We start from the raw sequence: 17,535 nt of genomic DNA on the forward strand, positions 1-17,535 counted from the left end.
TCTGAGACTGGCGACAAGCTTTTTTTTCCCTTGGTGTTTATCACGCGCCTCCCCCAAGACAAAAAAAAAGAAAAAGCTTATTTTTCGTTATATAGGAGGACGATACAGATCGCTTAGTGGGAAGGGTTTTGTTATGAAGCTGCTACTCTAATTGGAAAACAATCGAGCAACACCTCTTATTTAAACTGAAGTTTGACGAAGAACAGCCGTCATTAGTTAAAAAATAGAGGAGAGGTCTATGTCTTTTTTTTTTTACATCAGTATTTAATGGCGCGTTCATTTTTATTATGCTTAATCCACAACCCTTTAACCATAATTAGTTTGTATAGATTATGTTGTAAATATTTTACATATACATGTATATATGTTATACATACATTCATTTATATATATATATATATATACTATATATATATATATATATATATATATATATATATATATATATATGTGTGTGTGTGTGTGTGGGGGGGGGGTATGTGTGCGCGCGCGCGCATATGTTCCCTCGACGTGGTTCATGAAACAATATCTTCCCCTTGTAACCTAGTGTGGAGAATTTATTGTCTGACTGTGAGCGGTCTTCCGTTCTTGTTTGTGAGTCTATATTTTCTTCAACTCTGGAAAATGCTGCTCTTTCGTTTGTTTCTTGTCTCTTTCTTTCTTTATATTGCTGCAATTTTTCTCAGGCTTGCAGCGTTATCTTTGTTGCCTCAACATTTTCAAGTGACTTTTTCTGCAACATAGGACATTATTTCCTCTGTGCAATTTTATACTCATTTTGTACTTTTCTTGAGCCTTGTCAGCCTCGTATTAGTACACATGTGTTCACAAATACTAACAACGTGTATACTATTTATACTTATATATTATATATATATATCTATATATATATATATATATATATATATATATATATATATATATATATATATATATATATATATATATATTACTTCTAGGGCACAATTTTTCACGGATTCAACATTCATTGAATAGAATGGCTTTCTCACTGTTAAACCAGCTTTTTTTAAATTGCTTCATATTTTCTAATTATTTTCTTTACTTCATTGTTCAGGTACTAATGGACACATAATGGGTTCTTCCATTTACTCCAGTATTTTTACACGCGGACAGCTGTCTCGTCAACCTATACGTATTGACGTTATCAAGCGTACTGATACAAATATGTTGTTGTTTAAGATTAAGCTGGCCTTGTGCCAGCACGGGCCTCTTGCTCACAGAGCAGCCTACATGCGTTTTGTGACGTCATGAGGACGGAAAAGGTAGTACAATTGCCAGATACCTAGTTTTAAGTATTTACAAAAGACTATAGTGAAACATAAAATAAGACAAATAAATAAATAAATATGTTAACAACAGAAATTATATAAAAGTTGAAAGTAAATTATTATATACATTATACATATATATATAATTACATATATGTTTCATTCACTGAATGTCAGTGTGCGCTCCTGTCCGCGTGTGGTGGTTTTGTTCCACGCTGTTGAAGGTCTGCCTCCTACACGAGGGCAAGGATCGGTCTGCCTCACGTTGGATGTTAAGGTTTGGGGCGTTGCATGGCGATGCTGACTGCTTCTGATATCAATAAACGATTGTAGTTGCCTTCCATGTGTATTATTTTGGTGTTTGTGAGAATTCTTGTAAGGATGGTTTTTTATTGTGGGTATCCACCCACAAACGTGCTGATGAATGTCTTCTTGGTTTCTGTGGGCCTGCATGCGACGTTTGAGTGTAGTGGTTGTGTGTCCGATATAGCATTTTTGGGGGGACTAACATTGCTCGTCAGCACAGACAAACTTGTATACTATATCAGATTCAACCTCTTTTTCCGTCGATGGGGCCGTACTATTTTTCATTAACAATGAGGCCGTAAGGTTTGGTTTGCAGTAAATTCTTGCTGTTATTTTTGTTATATGTGCTAGGGGGGTGGTTCCTCTTCGCAGTCTACCAAGGATGGCTTTCCTTTCATCTTCGTGGTGTTTGTTGTATGGAATCTGATGGTATATCACTATTTCTTTGTCTTTGTCTTGTGTGTTGTCCCTCGGGGTCGGGTTATGGAAAGCCTCTAATCTCTTTTTGACAACTTGCTGGATCATGTCATCTGGGTAGCCGTTATTTGTGAGCAGCTGTTGAACTCTGTTGATTTCTTCGTTAGTCGCTTTCCACGTCGAAGTGTGTTTATGGCGCGTTTTATGTATGCATTTACCACAGATCGTTTACATGCATCAGGGCATTCTCCTCTAGCATTTAAGCATCTCCCAGCGTCTGTCTTTTTAGTGTATACGGTGGTACTGTATTTGTTGTTCTTTTGGGTCACAAGTACGTCTAAGAAAGGGAGCATCTTCTCATCATCTTTCTACCGTAAAATTTAATGTAGAATTTGCTTGGAGTTTATTTACTAATTCTTCTATGTCATTGTCGCCCTTTGTTGTGATAAAGATATCATCAATATATCTCCCATAGATTCTGGGTTTTGGGTTTTCTTCAAATGTGACCTCTGTGTGTCCATGTATGGGTTTGCGAAAAGAACCCCAAGGGGGGAACCCATTGCTACGCCGTCCTTTTGCCGATATATTTCGCCCTAGTGAGAGGAATGGGCTTCCTTTGTACATGCTTCCAGCATCTCCTTTAAGATTTTTTTCGGGTATCGGTAATGGTGGCTTCTCAGAGCGGTATATCTTTGTCCATGATGATTTGTATTGTTTCATCCGCTGGTACGTTAGTAAATAAACTTTCAACGTCCAGGGATGCTATGTCTTCGTCGGGTGCGGTGTCTTGCAGTAGGTCGATGAATTCCGTCGATGATTTTAGCGAGAACGTTGAGGGGGGGAATGTACGGCGTTTTAATTTCGTTCAATTTCTTAGTCACTTTATACATGGGAGATGTCATTTTGGATATAATGGACCGTAGTGGTTTCCCTGTTTGTGGATCTTGACTGTGCCGTAGCAGTATCCGGGTGCAAAGTCTCCGATGATTTTTTGGAAAGCTTACTGTTCTCTGTTCTTTGTTCGCTTTTTCTGTTAGTCTCATCATTTTGCTTTTTGATGTAATTTGTTGGGTCTTTTTTAAGTGGCTGAAACTTATTATTATCACTTAGTATATTATCCATTTTGGTGTCGTACTCATCTCTATTCATTATGACGTACACTGCGGTTTTTTATCTCCTTTGCGTATTATTATGGTTTTCGTTTTCTCTCAGTTTCTTTTTGCCGCTTTCTTTAGCTGTGGACTGACTATGGCGACTAAAGTAGTTACCACGTGTTCTATTGGCCTCACCCAGTAATTCAGCGATGCACTCTTGTTTAAGTTCGATTTTGCGTTTCTTCTTTCAGTCGCAGTAGTTTATCGATTAATACTTCTGTATTAATGTATAAATATATATATATATTTATATATATATATATATATATATATATATATCTATATATATATACATACATATTAAAGTGTGTATATATGTTTGTGTGCGGTTTTTGTACGTATGTATACGTGTGTATGTAAAGTATAAAAATTATTGGAGATAATGAATAGCACTGAATTAAACTAGGTTTGAATTTCTGTGATATTTTCCCAGTATGCAACATTAAATTCTCTAACTGAAAGCTCCTTAATCTGAAATTATTAAGGTATCCTCTCTCTCTCTCTCTCTCTCTCTCTCTCTCTCTCTCTCTCTCTCTCTCTCTCTCTCGCAAGGTAATTAAGCGTTGTCGGGAAACAGGCGAAAACGGCTTCGTTTTCTTCAGAGAATTTAAATTGGTCTGGTAAATTAGGAAACGAAGTCGAGTGAGTGTTAAGGAACTAATCAGTAGTTGGTTATGTATCATTCTGGAAAGAGGAAATTGGAAAGAGATAACTGAGAGAGAGAGAGAGAGTCTTTGAATCAAGGCATCTACTTAATAACAGTTAGGCTATACATCATTCTGGAAAAGATAATTGGAAGGAGAGAGAGAGAGAGAGAGAGAGAGAGAGAGAGGAGAGAGAGAGAGATAAGATATACATAAATTCTTCAAGTCTTTAAATTAGAGGATCGACTAATAACATAAGGCTATATGTCGTTGTGGAAGTAGATAATTGGGAAAGAGAGAGAGAGAGAGAGAGAGAGAGAGAGAGAGAGAGAGAGAGAGTGATAACCCGTAGGTAATTCCCCAAGTCTTTAAATCAAAGCATTGTCTTACATAATAGATAAAATCTCTGATTCAATAAATATGTAGTAACATTATGGAAATATTATTATTATTATTGTTACTGGAATTGTAGTGTATTTGACTAATTAATAACCAGCATAATGAAAAATGAAGTCAAGCACAAAACTATACGCACGCTAGCATGAAATATACATAGCATTTATTCTCAAATCTTATTTTTCCTACTTGGTTTTTTTATTCATTATTTTTTTTTTTTTGCATTCAGTTCCATATTCCAAATCCATTTATCAGGAGGTGACGATTCACAGCGTCCTCAGACCGCCCCCCGCCCCCCGCCCCCCGCCCCGCACCCGCCCGCCCCGCTTGAGAGGCAAATCTATTCAGTAAGACCACTGCTAGCTGATTTATAATGCTTATTCCGCAGACTTTACAATTCAAGTTAAGGCTAAGATGTAGTGTAGCTACGGACCGAAATGGTCGCTGCAAACACCCTTAGAGCAATGCATACAGTGCACCACGTGCGGTGTACTGATCCCTCTACTCCCTTACGGGTAAGAATCTGTAATTATATTGTTCAAATTTCCTAATAAGTATTGTGGTTACAAGGATTAAAGAGTCTTTTATCCCATGAAATCTTTAGTTTATTTATCCAATAGAAAAGAAGAAATCCTGAATATTAGGCAAAAAAAAAAAAAAAAAAAAAAAAAAAAAAGAAAGAAAAAAAAAAAAAAAAAAAAATAAAGTTCTCCGCAATTTTTAAAGATGGCGATGGCTCTTTACCAAACTTCAATCTCAGTAAGAGGCCTCGTTGCATTTTTCCCCAATTAGCGAAGCAGCTCTGTATAGGAAGCTTTGCAGGGAAACGATTTTTGTCGCTCTATTTTAATGAAAAACTAAAGTTTTTTTCCTGTACCTTCCCCAAAAGACTAGAAGTTTATTTATTCCGGTTACAAATGTGCGATGGAAAGCGCTCGCCTTCGGAACTGTATAAATGAAACTGTTTGAGGAGATCGAACTGCTTTTTTTTTTGCTTTTTTTTTAGTTTTTATTCCATGGAGGGTCTGTTTTTACGACCCCTGTTTGATCAGTAACTTTTAAGGATTAGGATGTTTTTCCAGTCCCTCGTAATTATACGTAATTATGTTTTCTGGAAGTGCCTAGTCTAACAATACCGGTTTCACAAGAAAATGCCGTCGCCTAATTGTTCAAGTTATGCAGATATGAATTTTGCACGAAATCGTTTCATCAAACAAAGTTATTTTATGTTTCTCTCTCTCTCTCTCTCTCTCTCTCTCTCTCTCTCCTCTCTCTCTCTCAAGTTAACACCAGGTACAACAGTTCTCTTCCTGTATTCACAACCAACCTTGAGACATATTTAATGTTGAGAGTAAATGTTGTAAGGGAAAGTTGCAGTTAGATGTTAGAAGTGAAAGTTGCAGTAAAAGTTGCAGGTGAAAGTCGAATATAAATGTTAAAGACAAAAGTTGTAGCAAAATTTTGCAGGTGAAAGATGCAGGTGACAAGAACGTCGGCGACGAGGACTGATTTCCAACTATTTTAACAAATCCTTATCAATATTATTATTACTATAATATTAATCAGAACACGAACCCTTTTCATATGGAACGAACCTACAGGGGCCACTGACTTGAAATTCAATCTTCAAAACAATGACAAAAATAAATGAACAAATTAATATGCAAATAGATACAATGTAAGTAAATCATTAAAATGCAAGGAGAATTGTATTAGGGTAATATTAATCATAATATTGCATTCAATTTGTAGGAATCCTCAGGACTAATCACAGTATTTATAATTAGAAGTGAAATGCCTCCCAAATTATGGTAATCTGTTCTCAAAACAGAACGGCGTCATAATGAGATTCAATTATAGCCCCATTCAATCCTATTACCGATTTCCTATGACTGATTCAGCTGCACCGCCCCTGAATTGTGTGTTGTATCTATGAGCGTCATCTTCAATTGCCAACCTTCTTCCCTTCTGACAAGGGTGAGATTCGCTGAGCGCTACAACCAGCGGATTCCATATCCTTCGAATCCAACAACGCTGACAGCAGTAAATTATGCAAATAGGCGCTGTCATAAGAGAAAGATATTGGGACATAGCCGTAAACTGGGTAGGTTATTTAACACTGGAGACCAGCAGCGCTGTACATATGAGGCATTATGAGATATAAGCGCCGGTAAACTCTCTTTTTAGAAGAACGTCAGGGTTTCCCGTCAAGAGTTACGTTCAGTATTACGGGCGTCTCTCCTTCTACGTTTCCCGGAAAATAACCAGATCTTTTTCTTAATTGTAATGGCTGTTCTCGGCGTTTGGATTCGGTTTTATGAATGAATGGGTTGTAGGACGGATTCGAGACTCATCCACGCGTCAGGGGGAAAGGTGCGTTTCCAATACCGTATTCGAAAGTTTTAATTTGGTTGTGATTGTACGATATCCATGATATAACCCGTTGGGTCAAATATTATTTTTTTCAAATTAATAATAATAATAATAATAATAATAATAATAATAATAATAAAACTTTATTTTAGCACAAGGCCAGATGCATTAAATATACAAAGTACTACAGACAATAACTTAAGCAATCTAGATACTAGAGATAACGTGATAAAAAATGATGAATCGGCAATATCCACACAGGTGCTGAAGAATTAAAAAAAAAAATAGTATTCATAATAATGGAAATAACAATAACATTGAGAATAATCGTTAAAAACATTAAAAATTAGCATTCGCTTGAATAAAAATAAAATTGCGAGACTCTTCAGGTTAAACATAAAAGTGGTTGGAAAATGAATAACAATTTGCTAACATTTCTTTTATCTCTAAGGATATGCATGATGGGTAAATTTATACCTATATTATTTCGATTTAGGCAAATAGAATGCTCTGTTTCGGCTAATTTCTATTTTTTTTCTGTTACTTTTCCTTTTTAATATAACGTATTGACTTAGGTCATTGTCTTCAAGCTGGAGAAGAAACAAGAAAATTTGTAAAAAAAAAAAGTTTTCTTTATTAAGAAAATAAAATATTTTCTTTCAATTTTTTTGCCATTTAATTCGCATCAAATTCGATAAATAGCATTAATGTTGCATCATCATAAAACCAGAAGACCGAAGAATTTCACAGCGATAAAGACAAGTTACAGTCATCTCTAATACGTCATTCTATCATACATCCCTTTATGGTGACATCTCTAATAGCTATATATAACTTATACCTTTGCATTTTTAACCTCTTGTGTAGATATTTTCCACGTTATCAGAGTGTGATGCTCTCTCTCTCTCTCTCTCGCTCTCTCTCTCTCTCGTCTCTCTCTCTCTCTTTACCTAGTAATTTTTTCCTGCTTTGTGTCACAGCAATATCAATTTCATTTTGAGAGAGAGCTGGAATTAAAAGACACTGTTCTGAATTACAGATCGCGTTTACCGTACCCAGGAATGTGCATAAATGAGTGCAAACTCATCGCATTATTTACTCAAAGGTGAACACTTGCAGTCCACAATAGCAGAGAAAATAATATGATGATGATGGAGAGGAGAAGTTCCTGCTTCATTTTCTCCCGAGAGGATTCATCTTTTTTCGAATCCAAATTGAAGAAGATATCACTATTATGATGTGGAAAGTCACCTTCCACTCAGCATGACAACCCTTCCTTCCAGCTTACGTGGGGCGCGGCAAAATAAAATGATAATAATAAATAGAATAAAAAAGTAAATCAAGACAACGTTGCATCGTTGCTCCAACTGCGACATTTTCCACCTGTAAGCAGCATCCTTGTCGTTCTTCTGTCATTTGGAAAGATAAATGTTGGAATGCGAGTATTTTAAGCAATAGTGATCGACAACTTATTGCTGTTCAATAAAATGCTTTGTTTCTACATAGGCTGTGGAAATAATACACACACACAGACACACGTACACACACAAATATATATATATATATATATATATATATATATATATATATATATATATATATATATATATATATATATATAATATTCAGTTGTATTCCACATAGGAAAATGAAAAAAAGGTATATCTCAGAAAATGCCCAACAGTTTTCGTCCTCCAATGGACCTCTTCTTGGAGCGTTTATTAAGGAAAGAGATAAAGTTTACAGTGCATGCGGCCAAGAAAGGCCTAAAATATTTTAAACATACAGTTACCAAAAACTAGCAGTTTGAGCTACAAACTATTCAGCAGTAAAATAACAATAAAAACAAGAATAGCAGTTGAGCAAATGAAAAATACCAAAATTACTAACGAGGTAATACATCCATTTGAAACAGCATAACATACAGTACATATTAACAGGCCTATACTATAGATAGTTAATGGATAACATTATCCAATTTGTACTGACGTTTTCATGACATGTAAGATAAAAGGATCTAATTTATACAAACCAGGCGATAAATTAAAAGTTTTTTCCTTTGCTGTGAACAATGCAAGCTGTCTCTATCAATTTCTTTCAATAAAACCTGTGCTCTTAAACAAAATCTTTGACCCGAGCCAGTCAATCGGTGCATTACATAAACTATGACATAAAGCATTGCTCGTATTTTTTGTTCGTATATTATATTTATGATTTAAAAATGCGTTTTTCGAGTGTCTCCCAGATTGCCTATATAAAAACTACCGCACTTGCATGGGATCTTATATGACTCCTTCATTGTTCTCCGGACTATTATGAATTAAAGTTTTTCCAATGGTGCTAGGATATGAAAAGTTGTACTAAAAACCAAGTAACTTTAGGGGGTAGACTATAGATTCTAATGTGGGATGGTATGGGAACATATAAAATCCAGTTTTCTGTTTTCGTCTCATATGAATAAAGAAATGTTTTTTCGTGCTAACTTTAGACTGTATCAATATCTTCCAATTTAGAAAATTATTTTCAATACCAACTTGATATATAAATTCTAGTTCCTCATTGATAAATTCCGGACTGCAGCTATTAAGAGCTCTAAGAAACATTGATCTTAATGCTGAGAGTTTTACTTCTACTTTGTGTGAGGAGTAATTGCTAATAATAGATTGTTATTAGTAGGTTTTCTGTATATTTTAAACTTGTAGCTAGAACTTACAACTGACCTCACAAACTGTAACATCCAAAAATGAGATAACACCATGTCTTCTTCGTCAACCGTATAAGTATAGAGGGAACTAAATTATTTGAGGTCTCTTAAAATCTTCTGAATGTCAATAGAAGTTTTCAGTACCGCAAATACATCGTCAACATATCTAACCCAGAAAACAATATCTGCCATAATTGAATTAGCTATTCTAGATTCATAAAATTCCATGTAAATATTTGATAATACTGGGGACAAGCAATTACCCATCTGCATTCCAAATTTTTGTCGGTAAAATTTGCCATTAAAAATAAAACAGTGTCAACACGCACGTCTGATTAGTTCTAAAAATTACGTGATTAGCAAAGACATGACATGTTTTATTTTAGTTCGCTATTTAAAAATTCTAAGACGTCGTTGACAGGTACACAGGTGAACAGACTTTAACATCAAAGCTTACCATTATTTCATCATCTTTTGGAGTTTTCCCGATTATTCTGTTTACAAAATCTAAATTATTTTTCAACATGCGAATTAGATATTGTACCTACAAGTGGTTGCAATAATGTTACTAAGAATTTAGAAAGTTTGTAAGACACTGAACCAATAGTACTAATTATAGACGTAATGGTTGTCCTTCCTTATGGGTTTTAACTGTACCATACAAATAGGGAAGTCTAGCATTTACAGTAGTAAACGTCCACCATATATTGATTGTTCCCAAATATCTTTCTCAATTTTTTTATGAAACTGGGCATTTACTCGCTCACAAGGATTAGAAATCAAATGTTCATAACTATCTTGGTCATTTAACAGAATGTTCATTTTATCAACATAGTCTCCTCGATCCAAAACAACAACAACATTAGCTTTATCTGCCCTGGTTATGTGGATATCTTTGTCTTTTCTGAGTGAGTCCAAAGCCTTATTCAGACGTTTCGGAAAGAAGTTAAAAGTATATGTACTGAGTATACACCATACACAACACCTCTGGCCAAATTTAGTGCATTCAATATATCCGGGTTTATCAGTATAGCATTTCTCTTTGATAATAAACTGTTTGCTGATTTCCACTATATCAGGTTTTCCTCGTTGAATTATGAATTTCAGTCCCAGTTCTAATACACACTTCTCATTTTCACTTACTTTGGACGACAGATTAGGGTAGTTGGTATTTTTCCCACAGTGCATAAGAGGAGGCTTGATAATAATTAAGATTTCTCATATCGAAGTCTGATTGGAAAACATATGGGAAAAATACCAACTACCTAATCTGTCGTCCAAGTTTTAAGTGAAATGAGAAGTGTGTATTAGAACTGGGCTTTCATCGTGCGAATTATTCTGATAATGTTGAGTCTTCTCAGTTGTCCTTATGACTCGTTTCTCTATCACGTTAAATATTGGTCAACAACTGGCCCAGTCCTCACACTTCATGCAAAGACAAATATATCAACAACGTCTATACATCGGTTTTATTCTATGTTCAAGTGTAGGTATTGAAATACGGTGTTAAAACCCGTACAATTTACCAGCAGATGCCCTATGGATAGTTAAAGTTATTCCTTTCTGAGTTTCTTTTGTCTGTCAGATTTTGCCACTTGGGATTCACAAAAGGACTAATATATTTCTGACATCATCAGTATGTATTATAAATTCACGTAGTTTACCATAATTTCTTTACCATTCTCTTACTACTCGAGTATTCTTGACACGACCAAGCATCCAAGGTAGAGGCTAAATTACTTTTACTTTACAGGGATTCACAAAAGGACGAATACGTTTCTGGCTCCAATATGTATTAAAAATTCACGCATTTCCCCATCATCCTGTTACCACCCTTTAACAAGGCCCGTGTCCTCAACACGCTCAACAGCCAAGGGGAGAGAGAGAGAGTGTGGACGTGTGAGGTGCCCTGGTCGCCGCTGCATAGTTTTCCAGTCATGACCCCAAACTCACTCAGTTTCCTACTCTCCTCTCGCTCCGCCAATATCCTGTGTTATGCATCCTAACTCCCCCTCTCTGGTAATAGCTTAAACTCTTCACTGTCTGTTCCTCGTCCTATTTTAAAAAAAGAAGCAGAAAAAAAAATATACTCTCCCCCGTTCAAAATGTATTTCCAGGTCCTTTAAGTGTTGCTCTCTCCCAGTATTTCCTTTCGGAGTATTTCTCTGGATAAATGACGACAGCATAACATATTTTTTCTGTTATATTAATTCATAACATTTAAATAACAATATACCTCTCCTTTTTTGCGTGTGTGGGGAGTGTTAAATTGTACTGTTGGTTCCTAGACTTCTTTCTGATTAACTAATGAGAGGTCGCTGGGACTGCATACTGTTGTGGATTGTGGATTCCTGTCATCATTCTCTTCAAATAAAGCTTATTCGCCACGAGACTTCGGTAAAGGCACACACCACACACACCACACACACACACACAGACACACACACACACACACACACACACACACATATATATATATATATATATATATATATATATATATATATATATATATATATATGTCCATCTCATTCCAAGACTTTTTCTATTTTCTGGGGAATAATTTAATTGAATACTTCTCTTACTGGGGTAGATGTATTTTCTCTCTCTCTCTCTCTCTCTCTCTCTCTCTCTCTCTCTCTCTCTCTCTCTCTCTCTCTCTCTCTCTGTGGCGGAGGCGGCGCTGCCTTCTCATAAAAAAGAAAAGTCTGCTGAGTACCGAAGCCCCTGTATTATAGCCTGAACTTAATTTCCTAGATATCTTATAGTTAACAGCAATTCCATATTAATTCCCAACCTTAACTAACCTGTACTTTATATTTGACATTCAATTTAAAAAATCTGTTTAAAAATGCATGACATCTAAAATGGCAAGCAAACAAAAAATTATAATAATAATGCAGCTGATAAGTACAAAATTCCGTTAAGGTGCTGACCGTTAGATTGAGGGGCAGCTGTACATAATGTACATAATCATTCAAAGTGGATGAAAACTGCTCCATATACGTGTCCGTGAGTCTATATGTAAGAGATCTGTTTGGAAATGTTTAACAGCTAATATAGCAGCTAAGTAAAAAAAAAAAAATATTAATGATAATAATGTACCTGTTAAGTTGAAAACTGTGCCATATGCGCGTCTGTAGACCTATAGATGAGGGTAAGCGGCCTCTTCACCCGAGGAGCAATCTTGCAGTCCCATTATCGTGAAATTTCTTGCAGGGGAAAATCGCAGCTATTCAGAATGATTGCTTCTTTTGAAAATGGCTATCTGGCTATGCTTTGCCTCCTGTGAATTCCTATTATCTTAGAGAAAGTACCGGTTGCTGAGGAGAAATAATAATAATAATATGCCGGAAGACCTTTCAAGCGTGTTTTTTATTAAAATTAATGTCAGTAAAGCCTGCCATTTTTTTTACCAATAATAATAATTACTAATGATAATCACTGACAGCGCTTGTCTGCCCCTCGTCAGTTCTTGTTCCACAGGAAGACAAACTTCTCAGAATTTATTGAGGATGTTCTCCCACAAAGAATTTCAAGGTGCGGTTGGTGGCGATCTACGTTTTTCGAGGAACCCCAAATTTCATTATTCCTCTTCCCACAGAGAGAGAGAGAGAGAGAGAGAGAGAGAGAGAGACAGACCAAACAGACAGACAGACAGACAGAGAGAGAGAGACGGGGTGAGGGGGGGAGAGATTAGAATAGAAAGTGAAAGAAAGGCCTGACCTTCACCGACCATTTCTCCCTTGTGGGCGTTCGTTTAGAATTCACCCCTGCCTGGCATTGGGGTTTTCTTGTTGTATCTTTCTTTCGTAGAAATACTGAAATGTCTGATTTGAGCTGATCTTCTCTTATGCCTGTTAAGGTTAGGAGGTGAGGATAAAGAAATGGGAGATTAAATATCCGATGAAAAGATTAATATCCGATTAAATATTCCTCAGGAGGACATACTTATTTTTCTCTCTTTATTTCTCTCTTTGAATCCCCGACTGAAACCCCCTTTTTTATGGACAGAGTCAACAGACGGTGATAAACACAAAAGGACTCCAAAGGGAATCAACCTTCAAACAGAGGCAGGTTATTGGAAATGGGAATGAAGAAATAAATGAATATCAGGAATAGAAAATAACACCGAGACACCTGAGTTCAGGAGACATCAGCAGCAGCAGCAGAGAGCAGGAACGAATTTGCTCCTGACTTAAACATCTGGAGATGATAAGACCCACAACTGCTCTAGAGAGCCGAAGTAAGGGAGTTGGAGGCAATGAGAGATTATAGTTCCCTGATAATAAAAATGAAGAGGCAATTTTCCCTAAACGACTTCCCAATTATCAGAAATAAACCTGGCAATGCAAAGAGCTTCGACCTCCCCTCCTAGCTATAAGAGTCAGGGCAGCTAATTACACCCACCCTTTGCTCTGTTCGGTTCGCCCAAGGAAGCAGAAGTGGTAAGGGTTGGAAATGAGCAGCTATTGCCATTAAAAGATTGTCGGTAATGGCACTCTGAAATTATATGACCTTGAGGTCCTGGGGATGATTACTGCCATGTGAATTCAAGACCGATAATCATTAGTCTGTAGCGTCAGGTCGTTTTTTGAAAATATTAGTCGTAGTTAAATTCTTTATAAGGTGATGTTTATAAGGATCCCTTAATGTGTACGTTTGTAGGTTTAAAATTAGCTATCATATTTCATATATTTTAGTTATTATATTTGCTCTTATGAAAATACGTTAATAAAATTCTGCTTACAAGCACACATACATACACATATATATTGTGTCAGTATGTGTGCATACGTCTTATTTTGTGAAAGGTGGTCAGGTTATTTAAGGTTTTAAACGATGAAAGTACTGTCCTCTCCTTCAGAAATTTAAACGCAAACACACGAACAGGTACCAAGAAGTTAAGAGGCACCTAACTGGTCATTAAGTCATTTTGTCCTTCCTTCCAGAAATTAAATATTTTTTTCTCATAATTCAAATACGAAAAAAATTACCTATAATTCCACCTTCAGATTGTTCTTCAATTTGCATCTCTCTCTCTCTCTCTCTTAGGAGAAGAGAACGCTACATGATAATACATGGCATGGAAACAGATAGAAGGAATTGCCGAAAACATCATGTAGTGCCCCAAAACTAAACCAGGAAAGCTAAGGAAAGCACACAGGACATTTATCTACTACGCACCAGCATCGACAATGCAGCGTCTATTCAGTGCGTTGTCAGCTCATCTGAGGAATATATTCAGGAGTGAGCGTAGACGTGTTTTAAGAATAAGCTTGACCAATATTAAGTTATATCCCAGGACCATCCAAGATTTGAAGATGCAAAATACACCGGAAGATGTATTAGCAATTCTCTGGTAGACATTAAAGGTGCCTACACTGAGGGACCTGGGGCAACACGAACGAGCTGTAAGGTCTGTAAGGTCTGTAAGGAGGTAGATGAGGTTTTCAGTCCTTTCATTCCAGAAATTCTCCTTTTGACTTTTAAAAATGGAGGAAAATTTCACGTTTCTGTGCTCAGATAAAAATGATTAGGAATAAGAAATGGAATTACAGCTCCAGACAAGAGAGAGAGAGAGAGAGAGAGAGAGAGAGAGAGAGAGAGAGAGAGAGAGAGAACTACTTCGCCTAAACACCACGAGTAAGAATTCATATAGAACCTTTCGTTTTTTTTTTTTTTTTATAATTGTTGGTTCATTAGAACACTGCAAACGAGAACAATCAGAATATTGTGACAATAAAGGCTCAGTGATAGAATACTTTTGACTAATATAACCCAGTCTCGTGCATGAAGAGAGGTCGTGTTCATTCCCCCCCACCAGCCTCACTCTTTTGTTGAAAAGTGTGAAAGTGTGAAAGAAAACGTTTTTTTTGGTAGGCTGAATGGCAGGTCCATTAGTCTGGACAGATTACATCATAATTATCATTCAGAAGTTGAGCCCTATTCATACGGAACAAGCCTACAGTGGCCATTGACTTGAAATTCCAAGTCAGTGTAACTACTCGGCAATGTCGTTATTTTCCTTGGAAAATGATCCGATTATTTTGTACACACATCACTTTATTTTCCATGCTTTCATCGAAGGAGATAAATCCCAGTGCTTATAATAAACGGTGCAAAGGTCAACAAGATTCACCCAATGCTTGACCACACCGCTCCATATCCTCATGTTGAACGAAACTCTTATCAGGCCGTGTAACGATACAAATGCTTTTAAAAGGATCTCCAATATTTTCCCAAAACAAATTTACTCCCGGAAATCAGCTGTTTTGAAGTCACGCCACTAATGGGAAATAAATAATTTTGAAATCGTGTGCCCTTCATAAAACGCTGAGCAGCGAAAATATTGTGGGTTACATAGAATTTGATATCGGGGGATGAAAACAAATCGTTTGATATTATGAAACCGAAGCGTTGAACCGACTCTGCTGGTGTTTCATTGCGCTGTTTGCCCCTTTGCCCGGCCATATAAATCGCAAGTCTCGTGTTGTTTACAAACACGAAGCAATTTCGTTTGAAAAGTGGGACCTTCTCATGAATATCAAAAGCATCAAACAGGTATTCACGGTCGACGACGTAAGTAATTAGGTGAGCTAATCCTTTTATTATAGCGATCCGTAGGGGAATAGTATCGTCAATGCACCTCATGTAGTGCACTGTAAGCGTTAATGAAGGTTCTTAGCGCGTCCCTTCGCCCTCTACCTGCAACCCCTTCTTTCATTCTTTTTACTGTACCTCCATTCATATTCTCTATCTATCTTACTTTTCTCAACCCTCTTCTAACAGTTGTTTCGCAGAGCAACTGCTTTGAAGTTTTCCTCCTGTTACACCTTTCAAACCTTCTTACTGTGAATTTCCCCATTCAACGCCAAGTGACCTCATAGGTCCCAGTGATTAGCCTTTGGTCTAAATTTTATATTCCTATTCCTTAACAGTAACTTCTAAAACATTTGTAGCCAAAAGAAGCATTCTGGTCTTTCCATTGCAGATATAAAGAATCCCAGAACCACTGCTGCCACAGTCCGGGGGTGAATTCTTAATGAGCTCGAACAAGGGAGAGATGATCGTTTTGAGAGTTTGGACTCTCTCTCTCTCTCTCTCTCTCTCTCTCTCTCTCTCTCTCTCTCTCTCTCTCTGCGAATTGGAATAGAGGGGTTTGGCCTGTTTTTGAAAATGGTGATTCCCACCAAATGAAACATTGAAACTCTTTGGAGGGGAAGAAGCATTAAATAAATTCTGAGATATGAAGTTGTTCTGGAACAAGACCTGGTCAGTTGTATATATTGTCCTCGGATCATGGCTGCTTAAGTCCTTTATAGAAATTGGAAAGGGAATATATTATATCTGACCTCCAGCACACAGAAAAAAAAAGAAATTTATCAAGGCTTGATTATTTTGTATCGAATTGAAGGTGGGAAGTTAGATAGAAGAAAGAAAATATGAACAGAGGTACAGTAAAGGGAATAAAAGGGGTTGCAACTGGGGTCGAAGGGACGCTGCTAAGAACCTCAAAAAATGCATACAGTGCACCACGTGATGTGCAATGAAGGAACTACCCCCATATTGGGAAATATTCCGTGAAGTACTAGAAATAGAATACGAAAAGACTGGAAGATAAGTCTCATACAGAGAGGGAAAAATGTTTTGCGTTTTCATTCAGCACAAAAATCCTGAGTTTCGGGAGAAAATGAAAATTTGTCGTATAAACTTGGTTATCAATCGATGCTTAGTAGCATCTTATCTTAAGATATACTATATTCCGGTGTTTATCAATTTCTTGTTAGAGCATATTATTATGCTTCTTTTTCCCCCGCTGGGGGGAAGTACCCTCTGTGCCTCTCACGTGATGAACTGTAAGTACTATGAGGGTTGTTTACAGCCTCTCTTCGGCTCCTAGCTGCGTGTAACTTTTTATATGTTATGCGTGTTTTATATATATATATATATATATATATATATATATATATATATATATATATATATATATATATATATATATATATATATATATCTATATATATATATATATATATATATATATATATATATATATATATATATATATATATATATAGATATATATATATATATATATATATATATATATATAAAATATAAATATATATGTATATATATATATATATATTATATATATATATATATATATATATATATATATATATATATATATATATATACCACCCTTTGTGGAAACAAAGATCTCCTTTTAATTGTCACGTTGCGTT

The sequence above is a fragment of the Macrobrachium nipponense genome, chromosome 18, assembly GCF_015104395.2.
Source record: "Macrobrachium nipponense isolate FS-2020 chromosome 18, ASM1510439v2, whole genome shotgun sequence".
In the NCBI taxonomy this organism is placed as follows: domain Eukaryota; kingdom Metazoa; phylum Arthropoda; class Malacostraca; order Decapoda; family Palaemonidae; genus Macrobrachium; species Macrobrachium nipponense.